This window comes from Dreissena polymorpha, chromosome 3 (genome assembly GCF_020536995.1).
Source record: "Dreissena polymorpha isolate Duluth1 chromosome 3, UMN_Dpol_1.0, whole genome shotgun sequence".
Lineage (NCBI taxonomy): Eukaryota > Metazoa > Mollusca > Bivalvia > Myida > Dreissenidae > Dreissena > Dreissena polymorpha.
Window position 1 is genome coordinate 26,062,217 of NC_068357.1, and position 25,997 is coordinate 26,088,213.

Below are 25,997 nucleotides of genomic sequence, written 5' to 3' on the forward strand. Positions count from 1 at the left end.
AGTTACAGACGGTCTGTTGCCAAATGGGAATCATTACAGTGATAATGAATACTCAGAGACAGACGATTTGAATACGGACCTGATGAACACTTTCGCAGTAAAGGAAGAAATGGTAGGGAAAAGAAAAATATTACAGTTGACATTGTATGACCCCACACAGCATGAGTCTTTTAGTTTTGTTTCTTTGAAGTGCCACTGGAAGTCATAATTTTTGTCTAAAAGTATTATATGAAAAAACATCTTTTATTTTATTAAAATATTTTTAGAAGAACTTTTGCACACACCCATTTGTAAACGTGTATTTCTATATGGAAGTGGCTAAGTGGATATGGAGTCCAACCTACGACAAGGAGGTAACGGGTTTCAACCCCACTGTAGGAGCGTTCTTGAGATCCCCCTAATGCACCGAATGCACGCGTTATCAAAGAAATGGACATGAGAGGGTAATCAATAAGCTTTAGGATTTTGATGTAATCTAGGTCAAATAAATAGGTTTAAACTAAACGTTTATCTGTCATATCTTTACTATTGGCAATGTTCTTGTTTTGCATCCATCGCTCTTTTTCATCTTTTTTTTCATCCATGTATTTTTACCAATGCCCATATAATTGAAATTAAAAATAAGTTAGACATTGTTTATGCCTCTGGAATCTTGATGCGGGATTCATTTACTGTTTGTCCTGTCTGGCTCTCTGTTTTTCCTTCCATGAATGTCGTAATAAAATTTTAAAGTTGTGTGTAGTACCACCACGGATTGCTATAATGCTGTGATTTTGTACACAGTTTTTGCTTTTGACAAGTCCTCACTCCCGAATTTCTCTCTACCTAACTTTGACATTGACCGGATTTTGGGATTTATATTTTCTGTTTTGTGTATCCTTGCTTGCAACAACACTTGTATACATTGTTTTAAACTATATTGTTAAGCTGGATTGCATTGAAACCCATTGGCGTATGAAGACATTCTTGAGTCCATTTCCTCAGAAGAACCATTTTTGAGTTGATGTCTTAGGAAAGCTTCTAAAAATGCTCCTTGAAAGAGGATCAAAGCCAGGACCACACTCAGGCACAAGGCTGACACAATATTCATTACACCAATGTGACTTGCATACTTACAACGTTGTTACTAACAACCAATTCATCAATATCGTTAAGCATCCCTTTTACCTTGATCTTGACCTAATTTGAAATAACTAAAATCATTAATTAATCTTTTTGTGACCAGTTTGGTGATTTTTTACTATTTATAAAATTGTTGCTTATGAAAAAAAACATACAATCATCTAATTTTACTTTGAACCTGTCTTGTCATGTCTTGCACTTATCATGGTAATGTTTGATTAAAAAACATATTCTTATGTTTTTATTGTTTTATAAATTGAAATTCTTTGTCTGAAAAAAGAGATTTTGGTAAAAATTGCTCTGAATCAGCAATACACTTGTTCATATCCGAAATATATGTATTCATATCCCAAATATATCCTACCCTTAAAAAACATATGTGTAGAGTGTAGGTGTAAAAACCATGTGTTTTTTTCCAGTTTATTGCCTGTTGGTTACATTATTATCACAAGTCATCACAGTGTGTTGCAAGTGTATTGTCAGTATAATTCCAGAATTACAATAACATAGCATTAAATCGAAGGATAACTAAATAATTAGTTGATTTTTAGCTCGACTATTTTATATGAAATATATATAGTCGATCTATCCTATTCACCCCGGCGTCGGCGTTAGCGTAGCGTCTGCGTGCAAATGTTAAAGTTTTCGTACTGACCCAAATATTTTTTAAATTCTTAATTTTTAAATAAAATATTAACTTGATATTTAGCGCGCTCTTATCTTTGGCGCTAAAAAGTATGGTGTCACGTTAATGTCGCCGCCTTTTTTTTAAGTCGACGTCAACGTCACATAACAAACTTCAGCCAGTAAAAAAAGTTAACGGCAACGGCCGATTGATAAGACAAACACATAATTATTCAGGATTTGAAGCTAAATAGATTATAAGACACCAAAGTTCGGTAAGAGTTTTGATATATCTTTTATTATACACGCTTTTTTCATTTTGTTTTAAGTTATAATTAATTACATACGATAGTTTAGTTTGTATGTACTACAGGATATTAGATCTACATGATTTGAAAGAGTTAACATTTTGAACAATTATCTATGTTTATGTTTATCTATGTTTATGTATTAGCAATTGTAATTTAATAACGATTTGAACCTGATATTTATTATTTTCATATCTCTATTTGTAGAACATCGCCATGTAACGCCATGAATAAAAGAGTTGAAACCGGCGCATCTCTCGAGTGTTAATAAATTGACGATCCCAAATCCTGAACAATTCTCGAACTGTCAACGAAATTAAAGATATAAAATCAACAACATGGACGTAACAACAGCGAAGAAAAGTCGAGCCGCACATCTTGGACAGTTAACCAAATTATACAAAGAACTAGAAACACAGATGGTATCACCAGAAAACGCAATACGAGTGAGGGAGCTATTCGACCGACTGTGCGAAAAATATGAAGAATTCAGAACAGTGCATTTCCAGTACTTCGAACTTTGCGAAGACCCGGAAACCAAAGTAGCACTGCAAGAAAGTTTTGAAAGTTGTAAAATAAACTTTGTGGAATTCAAAGAACGATACTCGCAATGGACCCTCACGGAAGCAGACTCTCTATCAAGTGCTGCATCATCAACATCTAGGTTAAAACACGCGAAAGTGAAACGGCTGATCGCAGAACAAAAACTTAAAACGATGAAAGAACAGCAATCTTTAGAGAGACAAAGGCTCAAATTAGAATCATTGCAAATGGAGCTACAGGATAAGACACGCCTACTTGCACAAGAAAGCGTCGTGGCGGAAGCGAGGCTGGAGGAATCTGTATGGGCAGACGATGATACGGTGATACACGAATACGACGTACACCTTGAACACACTTCACCGATTATTGAAACGGACAGAGCTTCCACATCACGTCGATTAAACGGTGGTTTCACGAACAATCGCAACGCAGCAGACGAACCTTCCAGTGAGCGCGTGAGCGTGACGCAGCGAGATAGCAGACACAGTGCTTCCGGTATGGACGTTGAGAGACTTGCTTCAATTCTTCAAGAAGGGTTTAATTTGCCCAAACCCGAATCATTAACATTTAGCGGTTCTCCATTTGACTATTGCAAATTTATAAAGAACTTCGAGACCAATGTAGAGTGCAAAGTAAGTGATAATAGACTTAAGTTAAGTTATTTGATACAATATTGTACAGGTGTAGCTAGGTCATGCATAGATGATTGTGTTTTGTTAGACGCAAATGTAGGTTATAGCAAAGCTAAATCGATTTTGCAGTCTCGCTATGGAAGGCCGCATGTTATAGGAAGAAGTCACATTGATAAGTTGTTACACGGTCATCCAGTAAAGGCCTCTGATGTGAATGAGCTTTCCAAATTAGCGCTTGATATGCAAAAATGCCAGATTACACTTTCACAACTAGGATTTGTGTCTGATATAGATAAGTCAGAGAATTTGAGGCGAAATGTTTAGACGTCTCCCTATGCATTTGAGATCTAGATGGGCAGAAATAGCACACTCTATTTTTGAGTTAGGCAGAGAACCTAGATTCTTTGATTTGACAAAATTTGTTGATGAAAGGTCACGAGTGGCTAGCTCGGTGTATGGTATAGATGTTGTACAAGAAAATGTCCGAGACAGTAAACCGCCTCATGGTTCGTCATGTAATATTATTAAAGGGAAAGTCACTACCCTTTCTACATCCACAGAAAGACAAGCACATGGATATGATAGAAAATGTTATTGCTGTTCAGGTGCATGTACAGACCTAACGTCTTGCGATAAGTTCAAAAGTATGTCTTTAGAAGATAGAAAGAAGTATGTCGCCAAATGCAAACTATGTTTTAATTGCCTTAAACGCAATCATATGTCACGAAAATGTAGACGTGACAAAATGTGTACTGTATCTGATTGTACAAGCAAACATCATTCATTGTTGCATAGTTGGGTCAAACCAGTAAATTTTGTTTCGCAACCTTCTGTTAATTGTGCAGCTGTAAATGGGTCATTTGTTAAGACATGTTTGGGGATTATACCTGTAACTATTAAGGGTGGGAACGGTCACTTCTGTCAAACTTATGCCCTTCTCGACGATGGTGCAGACAAGACACTGTGTGATGAGAGATTGATCCAGCAGTTGAACCTCCGCAGTAGACCCGTCACCTTCCAGATATCGACTATCAGCTCGACCGGAAGTACTACTCATGGACAGGTTTTAGACCTCAGTGTGAGTCCTGTTTCCGGAAATGGCGGCAGCGTTCAGCTAAATAACGTTTGGACGGTCAAGCAGTTACCAATCTCCACACGGTCTGTTGTGCCGTCTGATGACATTAGCGGGTTTCCATACTTGTCCGACCTGCATATTCCCCAAATGAAAGTAAACCAAGTCCTACTATTGATTGGCACTGATTGTCCCGAAGCACACATACCCCTTGAAGTGCGTTCCGGATGCAGCCACGAACCATATGCGATACGGACGAGACTTGGGTGGGCAGTTCGTGGAACAGTCTCTCGAGCCAGTATAGAACCGAGCCGAACAGAGCACCCTAGAAAAAAAGCGAATATCCACTTTGGTCAATCAAGTGACGTTATATTTCAACAGAAACTTGAACATATGTGGACGTCAGATTTCAACGACGCGTCACATTGCGAGAAGGATTCGATGTCAGTTGAAGATAAGAGAGCGTTGCGTATTATGGAATCAACCCTGTCGCACGTGGATGGTCACTATACGATGGGACTACCTTGGCGAGCAGACGACATCATACTACCGAATACCGGCGTTGGCGCACACACGTTTTAACCAACTGAAGAGAAAACTTTCAAACTACAAAACATTTCATGAAATGTACACCAAAACAGTTACAGATTACATCGACAAGGGATACGCGAAAGAAGTAGAAGATAAAGATACAGACTGCAAGCGGATATGGTATTTACCCCAACACCCCGTGACCAACGTAAATAAACCGGGAAAGTTACGTGTGGTATTTGACTGTGCCGCGAAATACAAGGACATCTCGTTGAATAGTCAACTTCTGCAGGGCCCTGACATGATAAACAGTCTCGTTGGCGTACTTACCAGATTTCGTCAGAAAAAAATAGCCATAGCTGCAGATATATCAGCCATGTTCCATCAAGTCCGCGTGTGTGAGGAAGACTGTGGCGCACTCCGCTTTCTTTGGTGGCCTGGTGTTGACATCTCCATAAGTCCGAAAACTTATTGTATGCAGGTGCACTTGTTTGGTGCCACCTCATCTCCTAGCTGCGCGGCGTACGCATTGAAAAGAACAGCCAGTGATAACGCGGGAACATTCCCAGACGAAGTTGTAGATACCGTAAATAGGAACTTCTACGTAGATGACTGCCTGAAATCAGTGGATTCAGAAGAAAAAGCGTCGAAGTTAGCATCGGATCTGCAATCATTGGTGCAAATTGGAGGTTTTAGATAAACGAAGTGGATCAGCAACAGCAGAGCGGTACTCAATACAATTCAGGAATCTGAACGTGCAGCTACGGTTATTAGTCTCGACCTGAAAGACGCGCTTCCGTGTGATCGTGCATAAGGGGTAAATTGGAATGTCAATGACGATGAAATAACTTTCAAAATAAGAATAACTGATAAGCTACTGACAAGATGCGGCATCCTTTCCATAGTTAGTCCAATTTTCGACCCACTTGGATTTGTAAGCCCAGTGACATTGCAAGCGAAAATAATTATACAGCAGCTCTGCAGAAAGAAAATAGGCTGGGATGATGTAATACCACAAAAAGAGCAAGACGACTGGCAACGCTGGATAGCAAGCTTACCTTGTTTGGAGAATATTCGAATAAACCGATGTTACCAACCAAAAGACTTCGATGAACTTATGAATATTCAGTTGCACGTGTTCAGTGATGGTTCCGAGGCGGGCTACGGCGCATGTGCATACTAACGATTAGTAGATAGTGATAGGATCGTTTGCAAGCTTGTAATAGGAAAATCACGACTCGCCCCGATCAAGCAGTCATCTATACCACGACTTAAGTTATGTGGAGCCGTAGTGTCGTGTAGACTGTACGCCATGATCACAGATGAACTTGACATTAAGATTGACGGTTTTCTGGACTGATTCCATGATCCTACTAGGATATATCAACAATACAACACGCCGTTTCAAAAGATTTGTTGGAAACAGACTTAGCCGTATTCATGAAATGACTAAACCTGAACAGTGGCGTTTTGTTGACTCCAGATCCAACCCCGCAGACTTAGAATCGAGAGGCATTGATCCCCATGACGTTAGTAGTTTGAAGACTTGGCTTGACGGACCAGAGTACCTGCTGCACGATGAATCGACTTTACATTGTTTACCAAATGAACCGGAAGTAGCGGCAGAAGACTCGGAAGTCAAGCACGAAGTTGTAATCAACAACACCGCATCGTACACCGGAACAAATATCGACGACTTAATCAACCACTTTTCTGACTGGAACAAGTTACTCAGAGCGGTTGTCTGGCTACAGAAGTTCATAGTATTCTGCAGACGACACACATCCTTAGATGCAGTAGAAATAAAACGTGGAGATCTCGTCCCAGTCGGAACACAGAACGCTACACGTGCAATATTACGACAATGTACATAGGGCCCATTTTATGCAGGAAATTGAAGACCTTAGAAAAGGCAATCCCGTGAAGAAAAATAGCAGATTAGCTATGCTTAATCCAATTCTGGTAAACGGACTCATTCGGATGTCTGGCAGAAAACTTCCTATAGATAATGACAAAGCCCAAATTATCCTTCCACATGATGATCACGTGACAGAGCTAATTATTCGCCATTGCCATAACAACAATGGACATGTATGAAGACACAATGTACTTGCTGAATTACGAGCGAATTACTGGATAGTACGTGGTACTTGCGCTGTCAAGAAGACCATTGGAAAATGTATTGTTTGCAAGAGACAGCACGGTCCGTTAATCATCCAGCAGATGGCACCACTTACCCAAGAGCAGACGACACCTGACAAACCTCCGTTTACATTCGTAGGCGTGGACTTCTTTGGACCATTGATGGTAAAACAACGTAGATCCAGAGTTAAAAGATATGGTTGCCTGTTTTCCTGTTTGACAACAAGGTCGGTCCATATACAAATAGCGCACAGCTTGACCACTGATTCGTTTTTAGCGGCTTACCAACGCTTTACAAACAGACGAGGATATCCTGAAAAATTGTTCAGTGATAACGGTACCAATCTAGTCAGCGGAGATAAAGAACTGAGGAAATCTATAGAAGAGTGGAACCAGTCAAAGATGGGAAGATATTTGTTACAGAACAACGTAGAATGGAAGTTTAACCGACCATATGTAAGCAACATGGGTGGAGCATGGGAGCGCATTATCAGTTCTACGCGCACGATACTGAAATCCCTTGCCAATGAACAGCTCTTAACAGACGAGAAATTATTTACATTGATTGCCGAGACCAAAAGGATTATAAATGACAGACCTATCACCCCTGTTATCAACGATCCAAAAGACTTCTCACCATTGAAACCAAGCATGCTACTATTAATGAAGAGTAATATCAGTATACCAAGAGGAGTTTTCCAAGCAGACGACACATACAGCAGAAGATGGTGGAAACAAATACAATACCTCAGCGACGTCTTCTGAAAACGATGGGTGAAAGAATACTTGCCAACTCTTTAAATTCGCCAAAAGTGGCAAAGGAAAACCAGAAACTTACAAGCTTGTGACATAGTACTGGTCGCAGATGACAACATCCCCAGGGGGCAGTGGCCACTAGGCAGAGTGACCGAAGTATTTAAAGGCAGGGATGGGCTTGTACGAAAATGAAAAGTTCAAACTAGAAGCATACATCTTTTAAGACCTATAACAAAGTTATGTTTATTAGAGGGCACAGATTGAGATGTTTAAATACGCAATACTTTTCTTAGATTTGGCTTTATGGTATTTAGAATTTTTGATAGTTTTTCTATAGAACATTATATTGTACATGACCTTTTGATAAGTGTATTTTGTATGGAGTTTTGAATTTTGACTACTTTTTATGAGATGAAATTAAGAGATTTCATGGAGGGCATTGTAAGAATTAAATACATTTTAAATTCTTAGTTTTTAAATTGTTAAAATATTAACTTGATATTTAGCGCGCTCTTATTTTTGGCGCTAAAAAGTATGGTGCCACGTTAATGGCGCCGCCTTTTTTTTACGTCGACGTCACATCACAAACTTCAGCCAGTAAAAAAAACAAAAGTTAACGGCAACAGCCGATTGATAAGACAAACACATAATTATTCAGGATTTGAAGCTAAATAGATTATAAGACACCAAAGTTCGGTAAGAGTTTTGATATATCTTTTATTATACACGCTTATTTCATTTTGTTTTAAGTTATAATTAATTACATACGATAGTTTAGTTTGTATGTACTACATGCTATTAGATCTACATGATTTGAAAGAGTTAACATTTTGAACAATTATCTATGTTTATGTTTATCTATGTTTATGTATTAGCAATTGTAATTTGATAACGACTTGAACCTGATATTTATTATTTTCATATCTCTATTTGTAGAGAATCGCCATGTAACGCCATGAATAAAAGAGTTGAAACCGGCGCATCTCTCGAGTGTTGTAATTTAATAAATTGACGATCCCAAATACCGAACACTTGACATATTGCTTTTATATTTAGCATACTTGTTTTTCAACATGACCCTCAACCTATAAACAAAAGCAGACAACTCTATCAAGCATTTTGTCATAATTATGGCCCCTTTTCCACTTAGATTATGCAGCAAATGTTCAAGTTTTCGTACTGCCCTATTTATTTTCATTGTCCCTGACATATTGCTTTTATATTTTGCATACTTGTTTACCAACATCACCCCAACCTATAAACAAGAGGAGACAACTCTATCAAGCATTTTGTCGTAATTATTGCCCCGTTTATACTTAGAATATGCATATTATTGATAAATCTATGTTAAAGTTTGCGTACCACCCCAAATATTTCCTATATCCTTTGACATATTGCTTTTATATGTTGCATATTTGTTTAACAACATGACCCCATCCTATAAACAAGAGCAGACTACTGTATCAAGCATTTTGACATAATTATGGCCCCTTTTACACTTAGATAATTGAACATTTTGCTTAAATTGCCATAACTTCTTTATTTATGATCACATTTTATTATTACTTTGACAAAACAACACTTTCCTGAATACCACAATGGATTCCACCCAAACAATACCCCACGCCCCTACCAGAATCCCTTCCCCCCCAAAAAAAACCTCACCCCCCCCCCCTAATTTTTTTTTAAAACATCATTTAATAAATTACCACACCCCACATTATACCCCCACTCCCCTACCCCCCACCCCCGATTTTTTTAAACATCATCTAATAAATAACCCCACCCCACTTTATACCCCCTCTCACCCCCCTACTCCCCCTACCCACCCTACCCCCCCCTTCCCCCAAAAATTTTTTTTTTTATTTTTGAAAGATCGTCTAATAAATTATTGAATATGAACAATTTCCCCATGATGGCTTACGTTATACTGTCAAGCACTCGAATAGTCGAGCGCGCTGTCTTCTGACAGCTCTTGTTTAATTCTCAAATAGTAAAATGCATTACAGCTTTTTAATATAACAAAACAATAGTAACATGACAACAGTCTAACAATAGTAGACCACAAACACTAACAATTAACTGACAAAATTATGGTTACACACTGACCACACAAAAGTCACTTTTAAAAGAGCTAACAATAATGGAACAACATACTTGTTTTGGACTATTTTTTTTTAAAACCTGTGTAAGGTTGTCATATTTCAAAAGAGACACCAATAATTCACATACTATCAATGACTGCAAAGTGATACATTAGCTTTTTTCCAGGGAAGTACAGAAAACTATTAATTTATATAAGCGGTATTAATATAGTATTTCGTACAGTTAAGGCTTTCCTTTACATATTTACATACATTAAATATTTCAAATTTATGTAATTATGTCAGTTTTACACTGTATTTATCTCACTAAGAAACCAAATTTATGTCAATCTGAAACCATATGTCAATTAAAACATATTTTAATCAGTCTCAAACCAGAGATAGTTGTTTATAGCTAATACCATCTCAGACGATCTGGCATCCACATTTATGTCAGAATGATACCAGAAGTTTTAAGATATGTATGAACTTTACAAAATGTGTTTACCAATAAATTTATGAGTGTTATATATTGAACAGCTTTCATTTCAATTAATGACTAATGCTTTTATGCTATGTGACTGCTGATTGTGATGAATGATGATGATAGTTATATCAATAAAATTAATGATAAAAATAAATTATCATTAATTTACAAGTCAAGGTTGATAATTATTATCATTATTGTTATTCTGTTATTCTTATTGCTAATATTATTACTTTTATTATAATTCCAGTCAGAAACTGATTTACTGGAAAGAACTTTCCAACTTATTGTTTATCAGAAATGCTGCTTTATTGCCAAACTAACATATATAAATTTTACCTTAGTTTTTTTTTAAGCAAAAGGTGATAGTTGCCGCGATACAACATAACAACTTCTTTAAAATCTGAAGACGTATTTGCTATATTTGTAAATATCTATATATATTCATGTAACATACCAGTTATCTTCCATGTGCCCTCTTAGAACAATTTCATATTATAGATCATTCAAAATTTAAGCAGTTGCTTGAGTATGCATGTACATGAAGCGTTATATTTCAGCCAACTGGAGTTTATGCTGGTGGTGATATAACTAAGGTGAAATCCATATAGTCTGATGACATTATATAATTATGACAACTTGTTATACATAAGCTTTTTAACAACATAATTTGTTGAGAAAGACTACTAGCTGGCATTGTCTGCATTAGCTCTAAAACATAATGTTTGCTTGTTGGCTTTTTAAATAAGTGAAGTGGATTGCAGAATGAGGATGTTCACGTGAAAGAACAAGGCCCTTCAGCACAAAATCTGATTTCAATGTTGAAGTTCAAACATAAAAAAACACCTGAGCACAATGAGCTCATGGTGAGCTTTTGTGATCGCCTTTTGTCCGTCGTCCGTCGTGCGTTGTGCGGCTTCCAATCTTCATGACATTTTGTCAGAAGATTGGACTCAATGATATCATGGTTGAGTTTGAAAATGGTTACATTTGCTTGAAAAACATTGCTGCCAAGGGGCGGGGCATTTTTGTATATGGCTATATATGGCTTGAGTAAAACCTTGTTAACACTCTAGAGGCCACATTTATTGAGAAATCGTCATGAAACTTAGAAACAAGATTCATCCCAATAATATGTTTGACGAGTTCGAAAGTGATGCCAGTTGGATGAAAAACATGACAGCCAGGGGGCGGGGCATTTTTCCTTATATGGCTTTAGTAAAAACTTGTTAACGCTCTAGAGGCCACATGTATTGTTCAATCTTCATGAAAGTTGGTTAGAAGATTGGTCTGAATGATATCTTGGATGAGTTCCAAAATGGTTACGTTTGCTTGAAAAATATGGCTGCCAAGGGGCGGGGCATTTTTCCTAATATGGCTAAATATGGCCATATATGGTTATAGTAAAACCTTGTTAACCCTCTAGAGGCCACATTTATTGTCCAATCGAAATGAAATTTGGTCAGGAGATTTATTCCAATAATATCTTGGATGAGTTCGAAAATGATGCCAGTTGGTTTGAAAACATGGCCGCCAAGGGGCGGGGCATTTTTCCTTATATGGCTATATATGGCTTTAGTAAAACCTTGTTAACACTATAGAGGCCACATTTATTGTCCGATCTTCATGAAACTCGATCAGAAGATTTGTTCTAATGATATCTTGGATGTGTTTGAAAATGGTTCCGGTTGGTTGAAAAACATTGCCGCCAAGGGGGCGGGTCATTTTTCCTTATATAGCTATAATAAAACCTTGTAAACACTCTAGAGGCCACATTTATTGTCCGATCATCATGAAACTTGGTCAGAAGATTTGTACCAATTATATCTTGTACATATTTGAAAATAGTTCCGAATGCTTAAAAAAACATGGTCACCAGGGGGCGGGGCATTTTTCCTTATATGGCTATATATGGCTTTTGTAAAACCTTGTAAACACTCTAGAGGTCACATTTTTTGTTAGATCTTTATGAAACTTTGTGAGAAGAATCATCCTATATATATATCTTGGCCGAGTTTGAAAATGGTTTGGGTTGGTTGAAAAACATGGCCTCCAAGGGGCGGGGCATTTTTCCTAATATGGCTATAGTAAAACCTTGTTTACACTCTAGTTAAATATTCTCGAAGTTTAATGTAGTAATATTTATTTCGCAGAAAATTGCTTAAGGGAGAACAACTGTTCATAGCTTGAATTGATTGAATTTCAGTCATGAATGTACACTTAATTACTCCAACTGACCCTTATAAGCTGCCCTATTGATTTTTATACACATCTCTGAGTGAACTTTGTTGTTCTATTTTTAGATTAGGAACTTGATACATTGTTGTGCTATTTCTTTGATGTGTGGCACCATAAATAAGAGAAGATATCATTTTTGAGGCACACAGTTTATTGATTAGGTCAGAATTTTGTTTGTGTGATTATCGATTTTTGTTTACAAACGGATTTATTGAGTTTTTAATCGCAAATATAATTTCAAAGGTGAGTCTGAAAATAATTAATGTTTGTTTTAAAACAACGCTCTCAGGGTGGTGGTAGTTTTTGTATGTCTACAGTTGTTTATAGTGAACCATTGTGAATACTTTTAGTCACATTTTAATAGCATAAATACGGTACCTGCTATTGCCTAGCTACTACCTTCCAAGGTGGGTTTATTATCCTTGAAGATTTCTGGATTTAGCCGGGAGTCACCACCTAAATACTCAAATTAGACTAGGTCGGAACATAGTATTATGTCACCTTTGTAAACGATACCCTACTAAGAGAAATCCCACAATTCAATCTTCTTTCAGGGCAGTGCAAGTAAACATCGTCCATTTTATTGGCTTTTAAATTGAATTAATGTTTCGATTTGTGTACTATGTACTGGTGGGTTATTGTTTTGATAAGTATTATAACAATCATCTATTGTTTATCTGTATTATTTCTGGATTTTCGTTTGTTGTATTATTTCTGGTTTAATTTATGTCCTATGGGCAGAATGTATTCAAGATTACAAGAGGCATTCTCGTTAACAATAATAAACTGGGAGAATGTTAATCATTGCCGTGTATTTGTTTAGAAAAGTTTAATTATTTGTCTAACAACGTATTATCGGTGTTATCAAATCCGATTATTGTATTAAATTTTTGTTTAATTTATGCCACACACGCGTTTTTTGTGTTCATGTAGGACCGAGTGTATTCTAACGTGTACGTAACGTTCTCTTTTATAAGACATTACTGAGAGAATGTTTATCATTTGCATGATGTGAAATAATGAAATTAATGTGCCGACGGTATGGGACCTTCGCCGACCGTACTCCGTGCAAGACGTTGACCAGTTGGTCTTGGCCATGCATCGGTCGACGTCAGACCATATGGCTCCCTCCATACTTCGGTATTTGCACATTACCGGGCAAGACGTCAACCACGTGGTTTGGGCAAATACGTTGGTTGACGTCATACCATATGGCCCCCGCCATACATCGATCTTTGCCCGGTCACGTCGACCACATGGCTTCGGCCACTGCGTTGGTCGACGTCAGACCATATGACTCCCGCCGTACTTCGGTCTTTTCCCGGTAAAGTCACCGGTCATTTTATGACCGGTCCGTTCACCGGTCACCGGTCATTGACCGGTCCGGTCACTGGTTATTGGCGAAAGAAAGATTGGCATTTGTCTTTTTTGGTCCTGTATTAATATTCCTCCTCCTCTGATTTGTCATCGCTGGGCTAATCGGCTGCTTCAACGAGCCATCATCACTACAGTACTGGACTTCTGGCACGCTCGTCTTTTCCGATTAGTTATCGGCGTTTATCCTCGAGAACAATCATGCAAACTTCTTGCTAGACGTTGGCTTCGACGTCAGACCATATGGCTCTTGCCATACTTCTGTCTTTACCCGGTAATGTCACCGGTCATAGTATGACTGGTCTGTTTACCGGGCACCGGTCACAGGTCATTGACCGGTCCGGTCCGGTCAGAGCACAGGTCACCGGTCATTGACCGGTCCGGTTCGATCACCAGTTAACGGTCACCGGGTTCCACGGGTATCTTCTACCTTTCCTAGTTGTTTACCCCTGGCTGCTTTACCATCGAATCCAACTTTCTTTATGGATTCAGCATAATTGAGGACACTTCGCGCCTTTCATACTGATACTAATAGTTTATGAAATACCTACATCTAGTATTCGTACTTCTGTCTCAGTCGGCAACGTGCAGACCACAGGTGTTACTGATGGTTCGGCTTAAGTGGGCTCAGATTCTTACATTGAGGCCGATTTTTACTATTGGGCCTCTATTAATCAGGTCTATGAACTTATGTTTGAGACCTTAGATTATGACTTTTTACCCTGCACTTTCCTGTCGGCTACGAGCTCTTCAGTCACCGTCACGGAACAGTTGTTCCACTATCGTGAGCCCGGCAGTATTAGCAAAGAGAAGTGTCGTGTTGAACTCTGCCTTCCAATTGGATGTACTACTATTTTTGTTCTCCAGTCACTGGAACCCAACATATAATAGATAGCCATTAGGACCTGACTGAGCTTAATTCGTTGATGGCGGTATAAGCTACAAATCACCGGTACCCGACCCGACTACTGGCTTGGGCCTTTCAAAACTGACGGGTCTGGATTCTGACAATAACACGCTTTGATTATTATGCCATTTGTTTCTACCCCTATCTTATGCATAACTCCATGTTTAAGTATAGGGAACTTAGAGAGAGCCGATCCATAGGTATAGCTAACAACCTTGTAGATGGCTTGGAAGTTATTGTTCCTAAGGAACTCCGCGCCTTATTACTTCATCTGTCGCAGACGACGCAGTTTATTCACATACTAATGCTTCTTCAATGTCCGAGATACTAAGGATCCGGAGGGACCTTATCTCTCTTTCCTGCCTCAAATGTCCGCTTTGAACCAGGCGTGAACTCGATCAGAACTGGTCTTTGCACAGCAGATTATTTTATGGAGGCAGGATACAGGCGGCATCACGGATCATCGGGAAGACCAGATCTATGCTTCTTAGCGAGAAACCTTCTGGTCAGTACCAAAAGGCTTTTAAGCGTCCAGCGTCTTAAACCCTGGCAACCTCGACAGCCAAGAATGCTACAAAGAACAACTTTTCTCTGAAGATTGTCCTCTATTCCACATCCTGTGCCTTATAGGGCCGTCTTCCTATAACACGCCGTCTTCTTTCAGAAGTCGTCTGGTAAAGATTATTTAATATGGCAACCCAGACCGGTCAGAAGACTGTCAAGCCTTCGACCGGCAAGGGCGGACCTTCCCAAGGTTAGCCCTAGGGACCTCCCTTTTTCTACCGTCGTCACCTCCGATACCGGAGTTACCAGTTGCGGCCATACTTCGAAACTTCGCTAATCGATGGCGCCTATAATTTCGGACGTGTGGGTTATTCCCTTGTTACAAAAGGCGGTAGAAATGATTCAAGACACTTATTTTGCAGGATTTTATAGTTTCCTTTTCTTGGTTCAAGAAAAATGGCTACTGGAGACTGGTCATAGATTTAAATGAGTTCAATACGTTTTCTATTCACCGACTTTCAAGTCTGGTCAGAGTGGAGAAAGTTCGGCCTACCGCGACTTTTCCCGTACCCGTCCTTGACCACCTGACTCCGGCCACCGGTCGGTCTTTTTCCGTTCCGGTCACCGTCTTTCTGATGGGAACGTCTGTTCTACGTCCTCTTCAGCACTATCGATCATCTTGTTGGAATTGATCTCAGAGCAATCTGCTTACACAGATTCCCGTTCTTTGTCTTTAGTTCTCCATATTCAATGTTGGCTTAGATTAGGAGACTGTCTTGGTAGGAGTACTGCTTCTTCCACCACTAACCTTCCTTACATCTCATACGGATGTGGGCAGGGAAGGTTGAGGGCGCTTACCTGGAACCACTCAGCCTGATAATCTTAGGTAGGTGGTCTCCTCAGGAGTATTACCTGCAAATCAACAACCTTGGAAAGCGAGCAGTCTTTCTAGTTGTTTTTCGTTTCATATACATCTTTGCAACTCCTGTGTGATGGTGTCGACATACTACACATCAACTACAGACTTCCTCTGTACGTAAGTCCAGTTTACGATTCAGCAGCCAGCGTGGGCGATTGTCGCTTGAGAACAACTGGAAGCTTACATCTATATTTCACACATTCTATTCCCCTAATCTTTGAGAAATAAGGTGAGCTCTTGCCATATCTTTCTGGTCACCCCTTGGTGGCACAGGAGATTCTAGTTCTACGACCTTCTCAGTCACCTGTACGACTGTTCCAGGAAACTTCCTCACAGGTCAAATCTCCTATCTGAGAGAGAGACAGATTTCATACGGATCCGGACATGTTTCACTACACGTCTGGCCATTATTGGGCAATTCATACAGAAGAACTTTTTTGTTAGGGATTCAACCCTCTGCAAGGAGAAAGTCCACCTGAACAATCTACGATGCTTTCTGCAAGCTCTTCTCTGACTGGTGTATTCGAGGACAGTTGATCCCGTCTATCACTCTGCTAGATGCATAATGGAATTTCTCATCTATTTCTTTGATGAGAAGGAATTTTGTCTTATCCCCATCAAAGGATACAGACTATGCTTTCGCATACCTTGGATTTTCGTAAGTCATCACAAGTCTGTGCTGACCTAGCTTTTTCGGAACTGTTCCGAGCCATGGAACTTGAACACCTGTTTCTCTTTCCTTACCTCTTCATGGGATTTAGCTTATGTTCTTTGGTCGCATATTTAGGCTTCATATGAACACCTTCATCAGGCTTCTTGACAGTTCCTAACATGGAAGACCGTTTTCCTTCTTACTATGGCTTACGCCAAACGGAGAAGTAAATTCATGCTATTTCTGTCGAAGACGGCCATCTTCATTTTTTATTCGATGGCTCCGTGGATTTCTTGAGTCAGCCAGGATTCCTTTATTAGTATCAACTCCCCCCTATAGGTTTCTAACTCTTCAAGGCCCAATTCTATCTATAACTTGTGGACATGAAGATGAAGATAGACTCTTCTGCTTAGTCAGGGCTTTGAAGTTCTACTTCAACAGAATTAAGTCCATTCGAAGTTCTCGCAAGAGAATTTTCATTCCCTTTTATTATAAAAGGGGGGAGGGAGCGATGTGTCTGCAGCTTCTATTTGTCGTTGGGTAACCTCGACTAAGAAAGGCTTCCTCTTCTCTCTCATATAGGGATTCATCCCGGTTAAGAGCAGACCGCAGGAATCACGAGCTCTGTAAATTTCATGGGTGTATTTTTATCACATCCCATTCCCCGACATGCTCCATGATGTTTTCTGGAGGAATCTGACCACCTTTTATCTGCGCTCTCTTGAGTACCATTAAGTCAACTTGTATTTGTAGGATCCTATTGTGCTTTCACTAACGTTAGTGTATTCTACGACATAGACATACTTTCTCTTAGCTGAGAAGTCAAGTCAATACCTTACTCACGAAGATTAGCTGATAATCCTGGAATTGTATTCTGCTACCATTAGCGGATAGCCCTTTATATGGGTTCGTCTGTGATGGGGATTGGGGAGCTATATGTGAACCTTCCCGCCGCAGCTGCAAATTCAGCTAGGAGATAGTAGGTTATGTATTTATGCTATTAAAACACATTTCTCAAGTAAAATTCTTTAAATTACTTAAATACTTACCTGCTATTGGTGAGCCCCACCTTCCACCTCGCTCTTCGACTAAATATTGTATATATTGAAAGAAGATTGAATTGTGCGATTTCTCTTAGTAGGATATCGTTTACATAGGTTACATTTTACTATGTTCCGACCTAGTCTACTTTGAGTATATAGGTGGTGGCTCCCGGCTTCATCCAGATAATAAATCCACCTTGGAATTTAGTAGCTAGGAGATAGCAGGTAAGTATTTAACTAATTCAAATGAATTTTAAATGAAAAAAATGTGTTTTTAGTTCAATCTGAATTACACTTGCTGAGTACAAATGTTGTTATCATATCTTGATTTAGTTTACTCAATTAGTTTTAATAATATCATCTTCAAACATGGTGACAATCTTTATGAGCATACTATTTTTGCTCATTGTGAACTTTTGTGATCACCTTTTGTCAATTGTCTGTCTTTCATTGTGCGTCATGAATTTTTGCCTTGTTAATACTGTAAAGGCAACATTTATTGTTGGATTTTCATGAAACTGTGTCAGAAGATTAGTCCGAATGATATCTTGGACGAGTTCAAAAATGATTCAGGTCTGTTGAAAAACATGGTCGCCATAGGGTCATTTGATGTTCATTCTTCATTAAACTTGGTTAGAACATTTGTTCTATTGATATCTTGGGCTGCAAAGAACAGGTCATTTCTTTTTATCTCATTTGAGCGACTTTGGGCCTTTCAATATAAAGAAGTGAAACTCCAGCTGCTGGAGCAGTATTGAATTTTCATTAAAAACAATTAGTTGGTCCTTTATTTAAGGCAAGTGACCGATTGCCCAAACAGTACAAAACAGCACAATACAGCACAATACAAACCAACATAAACACAAAATATGAATAAAGCTGGGGTCACCGCCTTGGAACGGTCAATGCAAAGCATTGGGGGTTTAAACCTGGTTATAGAGCGCTCAACCTCACACTTGGCCCAGCAATATTCATAATACATTTAAGTGTAAATAAAATTTAACGTCATAGCATTGTAACTCAAATTAAACGATAATGAAAGGGAATTAAAACGCATTCAATTTAATTACTATTTAATTACTCAATTGCATTGAAGATACAAGAGTAACAGAATTACAACTTTTTGACGAACGATCAAATAAAACTATTTACAATTGTCAACTACATTCCTTCTTTATAGAAAAGATTTGAGAATGTAGAATCATAGAGTTAATATCTCAGATAATCATCGCGCAAATACAGGAAGAAGCAGCAATAATGGGTGTAAAAATTCCATATTACATAGCTTGGTTGTTTATGTAACTGCTAAACAAATTAAAAATAATTAAATCAAACAAGAAACGCCTATCAGAGAGAAAATATAAATAAAATGGAACATTATAAACCCAATGACCTATGCATGTAGATTACAACTGGGAAAGTCGGTCGTATGACGTCACCAAAATCCATTATGACATAATGACGTGAACAAATTCCAAGGGCAGTACTAAATAAAAATATTAATGGGGCTGTGCTACTAATAAAACAAGTTTACGTGATTTAATATTAAGAAGCAAATGAATACAAATGGTAATTCCATTAAAGCGACATTATTGGAATCAAACAGTATATAGGTGTTTTGACACCTGAAGACAGAAATGATTTCATGTACGATTTGAGTTCAAATGTAGTTTACATGCAGATTTGTTCATACGACACAATGACACAATTTTATTCAACAGTGAAAAATGCCTATAATGTAGTATTCATGCAGATTTGTTCATACGACACAATGACAAAATTTTATTCAACAGTGTAAAATGCCTATAATATCACTAATGATTCCAAATTTTAAGGGAAGAAAGATATAGTGAATCGAAAACCATCAAACACGCGTTTTTAAGTACATAAGCATCGTATCCTTTTGATAAAAACAAGTTAATTAAATTGAAAAGTTTAATATGAACATTTGGTTTAACATATTTTAATTTGCGGACACGCTTCAAAACATCTCCATAAAATGATGGATGGGAGATTCCATTATTTAAATGCCATTTTAAAGAAAGATTATATTTTGAAATTAAATCACCATACTTAGAGTAAAATCTAGCAAATTTATTTCTTAGGTTATGATACAAAAAGCCTTGTTTTAACAATTTTTTAGTTAATATTAGATTACGATCATTAAAATCTTTAATACACGAACATGCTCTAGCATAACGTACCAACTGCGAAATGTAAATACCATAGGAAGGTCCTTTAGGGATGTTGCCATCTAGAAACGGAAAATTCACAATTTCAAAGTTAAAATCGTCCCGTTTGTCGTATAAACTAGTTTTGATCAAATTATTATTAATAGTTAAATGTAAGTCTAAATACGCAGCGTCTGTATTGGATATACACGATCTATTTAAGACTAGTTCTTTTGGGTAGATTTTGTGAATATATTGTTCAAATAATGGATTATCTAAATTAAGTATGTCATCAATGTACCTACTAGTAAGGTTAAAACAATTAATCAAATCTACTTGCTTAGTTTTAGATAATTCTAACATAAATTCGCTTTCATAACAATATAAAAAAAGGTCAGCTATAAGTGGCGCACAATTAGTACCCATAGGAACGCCAATAATTTGTTTAAATATTTTACCATTAAATTCAACAAACAAGTTATCCAAAAGAAAAGTAAGTGCTGCACAAAAGTCAAGACCAGTCCAAATGATGTAATTATCTAATATCTGATTATTAAAAAAAGCTGTTTTAGTGTTTAAAGCTAGATACAAACTTTTCTCTCTAGCAAAAGTTTTTTCAATCAAAGAAACAAGTTTGGATTTTATTAAAGCGTGAGGAAGCGTTGTATATAGTGTCGAAAAATCATATGTACTTACCTGTGACACCTTATATTTTTTATTTCCAATTTTATCAATAACTTCTAAGGTGTTTTTTATTGACCAAAATAGGTTAATATTACTATTTTCATAAACTTTATTACACAATTTAGCTATATGATATCTAATAGCACTCAATGCAGATGTAAGATACACTGATAATTGTTTGGTGGTACAAGACACTGAATTAGCGATAAAACGACTTTTATATGGCGTCTTATGTAATTTAGGTATCCAGTAAAGTGATGGCAATTTCTTGTCAGTAATATTGACTATTACATTTAACTTTATGCATTGCGCAATATGGTCGGTAATAATTTCATTAGGTTGCTTATTGTACTCACAATATGATGTAGTTTGTGAAAGTTCTTGTGAAATAGTTTGAACATAAAACACTCGTCATATTATGATAACATTATTAGCAGCCTTATCAGCAGGAACTAAGACGAATTTAGATTTTAAGTCTTCAAGCAATTTACAGAGATTGTGTTTATTACATTTAGGTGAATGTGGTAGGGCCAAAGGATGTGTATCATAAAAACATATTTTATTCATGGCCAAACTAAATATTTTTGTTTTCCAATCATTGAGTGCAGTAATTTCAGTATTTTCCTTCCTGCACCATTTAGTGCAATAATCATGTAAGGATGTTACGATATTCTTAATGCAGTCATCAAAATCAACAGGAATAGGCAGTCTGTACTTAGGGCCTCTGCGTAGCAAATTTCTAAGGTTTTTATTTTGAATGAAATTAAGGTCCCCAGTAATAATATGTCCAACTGGACCATATATATATTTAGAACTAGTACAGTCACATAATGTAGGACAATTTCTAATTACATTTATATCTGTGGAAATAGAATTATAATTAAAAACGATACTTCTTACAGGTTTACTATATTTGTAGCAAATAAGTGGTGATTCAGTATTGCGGAAATAAGGGGGAATCAACCGACGTACATTTTTATCATTGAATATTTTAGGTAAGGTCAATTAAATCAAGACCTTTGTTACAAAACTCAATTTTGATACGATTTCTAGTTTTGTTAAGTACATTTTCAATAAAAGGTTTAAGATAGTAGTCAGTGAAAGATTCAATAATACAAGCACATTCATATAGAGGGTCAGATTGAAGTAAAATAAGTTTACATTCCTTATCAATATGCGCCAACGAAGAAACAGAAAGAGAGCAAAGTGCACTTAGTAATTTATGTTTACCCCCATTTTGTAATACTGTGTAGCAATCATTTAAAGAAAGCAGACGTTTAAAATTACGCCTTAAGTTACCATTTTTCCTAATGCCATGTGAACGTTTATTTCTTAGACGTTTACTAAACAGAGAAAATGAATTAATCGATTTATTTTTAGATATTGTTCCAACATTTAGAATATTATCATTTAATCCAAGTGGGTAAGCTGATTGCAAACGTTTAATCCATTCAAATTCTGGCATGCACCTTGCTTTTAATTGGCACTGACTTGAAGTACTATTATTAAAAATAAGTTGCTCCACAGGTTGAATTGAAATACTTGTTACGCTATGACCTGTTTTATTAAAGTGCTGGTAAATGAAGTTATAAAATTTATTGTTATTTTTAATTTAAAAAAATGTTCCCTAAAACGTGTTTTTAGTGATCTACCCGTCTGCACAACGTATTGCGCACCACAACAGGGTACATTTCAAGTAATAACATAAACCACATGCATAGAATTTCATGAGACATCGGATTTAATATTAACTGAAAATTTGCGGTTATTAACCGATGAAAGAATAAAAGAGGACATATTTAAAAACTTGCAACATAAACACTTCCTGGAGTTGCACTTATTTATTGTAGGATACCGATTACACGGAGCTAAATTACGCTGCGAACTAGAACCCAGCCGCATTGTACCTCCAATGAAAGATGTTCGAAGTAAACTTAATTTGACTGTAGGTTTAGAAAAAAAGTAATTGTCTATAATTTAACGGCAAATGAATACTACGTGTAATCGGAATTCTCAATGGTGAGAGAACAACTTTCGGGTTTTTTGTAATCAATCTGTCCATAGGTTATTTATTTGGCGAAACCACCAATCTTATAATCACATTAATACACATTGCCAAGTCAACATACATAAAAGAGTAAGAGGCAGCTTGTCAGATAATGGTCTGTAAAATTCAGTTTAACCTGCAGAACTCTCAATTGATGAACATACACGTTTACTTTATAAGTACAGAGAATGTATAAGAATCTAAGTATAAGAAAGGTCTTAAACAAGGTTTCTTAAAAAATAATAAAAACCCAATACCGCTACCAGCCTCTGAAGGCTGAAAATATAACAACATCGAACAAGCCCTTTTGTTTTGTCATTCTGTTAGCCCTTTTGTTTTGTCATTTTGTTTCTGCTTGTATAAAAATACTTCATGTATGAAATTAAATGTATTTACTTGGAACATTATTGCTGGGTATGGATTCCACATACATGTAGCAACTAATATTTCTTTTAAAATGACTTGCTTTTATCTTCAATCAAGGCTCAATTGCTTGGCATAATAAGTTGTGTGGTTACTTTTACTGATAACTTTATATATTGTTGAGTGATGTATTACTGTTATTGATGCGGAGTTGATGCTAAGTGTTTGAAAGTGATTGTTTTATGTTCAATGATGTGTAATTTATTCATTATATCATTTTTATATTTCTATTGTTTTGGAAAACTTCATTTAGTCAGAAATTTTACATGTGAAATAAGTGTTTATAAACTGTTTTTTTTTCGTTTCAGAAAGGTAATCCATTGCAAAAAGGTGAATATATCAAGGTGTTTAGTTCAAGACTTTGTCAGTGTTTGTAATATGAGCTTTAATAATATTGAAATTTTCTGTTATTTCCCCCCAAAAAAATATAAACTCTAATTATTTGTAAATGGCTTTGACCCCATTGTGCAGTCAGAGGAGGTAACTGTTTCAATTGTTTTATTGGAAAACCCTTAACTGAGAATTGTTGCTTGCACTAAAATGTGTAACATGTGATGATAATGATCTTATATGTTCATTACACTATTACATGATCTTGCAATTGATGTACCTTGATACATGTTAAAAATCAATTTAATAAGTCAGATGTACCCTGCTGATAATATGTGTGATAGTAGTTTACATGTAGATCTTGCTTGTACTTAAGGATAGTCAGTCATAGTCTTTTTATTTTGCACTCAATAACTAGAGTGGTGATTGAGGTATTGTGCTAAATCTAAATCTAGTTATTTTAAACAATATATATATATATATATATATATATATATATATATATATATATATATATATATATATATATAACAGCAGATAATAATGACAAACGTTTGCATTATTCAGTTGAACATACACTTCAAGACCTCAGTTACGATGTCAAGAATACTATCAAAAAAGACTTATATGACGGCTGGTTGATCACTCTACATAAAGATGTTATTGCCGTGTTAAACAAACAGCCGCACGATGTTAAAAAGGGTGGAAATGGGGAAGTCGCACTTAGTACGTATATACTTTTCCCTGAATATATAAACTAGATGTTTTAATAAACCTCAACTAACTCTACTTATCAATATAGCCCCTTATTTTTCTTATTAAAGCGAGTATTAAAACCGGGTCGATTAGATGTTTGTATACGACTGCTTTAACCAGACATCAACATCCACGTACTTTAAATTATAAGTATTTTCATGCAGAATCACCCGGAAATCATAATGCTATGGAAAGTCAAGATGAAACCTGTATGGCCTGATTTGTATTCAAATTAAACGTTGAACTTAAAGGAAAATATGCATAAAACAATTATTGCTTAGGGAAGCGATACACTGTTTTTTAATTTTTAGCTTGTGAACAACTTAGGTTAATACCATCTTGTGAAAGCTAGATTTGTTAAGTAGTAAAAACCTGATAACTGCTTGCTCCGCAGAATACTTTACATAACATTTTTGCATCATGAAAATAGTCCACTAAGTGTAACGTTAAAATCGCGTACGCAGCTTTCATAAAAGGTCACAAGGATAGGTCTGCCAACAGATGCATTCGTGATAACGCAGAGGGACTTGCGAGTGAACTCTGAAATACACACATGCACAGGGGCTGAGACTATTAATAAGCAACCTTAAAAACAGCCGATTCCTTATCAGATCAACGGAAGAAAAACGAAAAAAAAATCATTATACTAAGTTAGCAATAGACGTATTACTTTATTATTAAGAGCAAACAAAATATTAAAGAAAAATCTTTTATTTTAATATGCATATAAATTCCATTTCGTCATTGGTTCAAAGTGATATGTAAAACGCTGTTAATTGAGAAAAATCGTGACCATCGGATATAAATGTATCCGTATTCGCTTAAACTCAACAGAAAACAACGAACAGATTCGTTTTGATCATTTTCAATAAAATTGTGTTTCAATTATACTTAAATAATAATTATATTACTGTTAAACCCAGATTTTCGCATGTATGGCAATCTTCGCATTTTTTCTCGGAACTGTTGTTAACAAAGTATTGCTTTCAAGATGAAGAAGCAAAAATATCGAACTTGTATAGTGTCATGATAAAACGGATATCGTTTCATTATCTAACCATAGATGTTTAGGCTCAATTGGTATGGATATCGTTCTTGAAAGACTGAATATGTTACCGCAATTTGCAAGTTTGCTATAAATACCAGTTTGACTTAAAAATTATAACGAAAAGTATTATGATAACATTTTCCATTTATAAATAATAAATATATTTTTTAAGACCCGCGTCGTTCCAAAATGGGTCTTATGCCATATGCGGCCAGTGAAGCTATAGGCCAGCCTGCGCATCTCGCAGTCTAGTCAGGAGATACCTAATGAGACCACGAAACCTTGCGTGATATATAGCGGACAGCACAGCTCCTAACCAGACTGCGCAATTGCGCAGAATGTGCTTAACCTAGTAAAACCGAAGAGTCATAAAAACCATTTGCGCAAGACACGATTGTGAAAGAGTGATTTGAATTTGTGAATGAAAGAAAAGTGTTTATCAAATATTAAAATACCATATATTTGAATGGTGATTAAAGTATACTCATAATTATCCACTTGAGGATACATATGAAGGGATCTCCCGTAGTATTTTTTTATTTACGAACATTTGCATGTGATTTGCACCTAATAATACACATCACATGCGGGGAATATGCG

General features: G+C 36.7%; 1 protein-coding gene and 1 long non-coding RNA gene across 4 annotated transcripts in view; one reads left to right on the top strand and one right to left on the bottom strand.

Annotated features, from left to right (window-relative positions):
• Positions 1-24,311, top strand: LOC127873358 (uncharacterized). The gene is made up of 3 exons (XR_008046115.1): positions 1-112; positions 23,572-23,593; positions 24,161-24,311. It is a non-coding gene; the product is annotated as an uncharacterized LOC127873358 (long non-coding RNA).
• LOC127873352 (protein phosphatase 1 regulatory subunit 27-like) overlaps positions 1-25,997 on the bottom strand; it is a 318,207-nt gene that overhangs the window by 83,347 nt on the left and 208,863 nt on the right. The window lies entirely within an intron of this gene.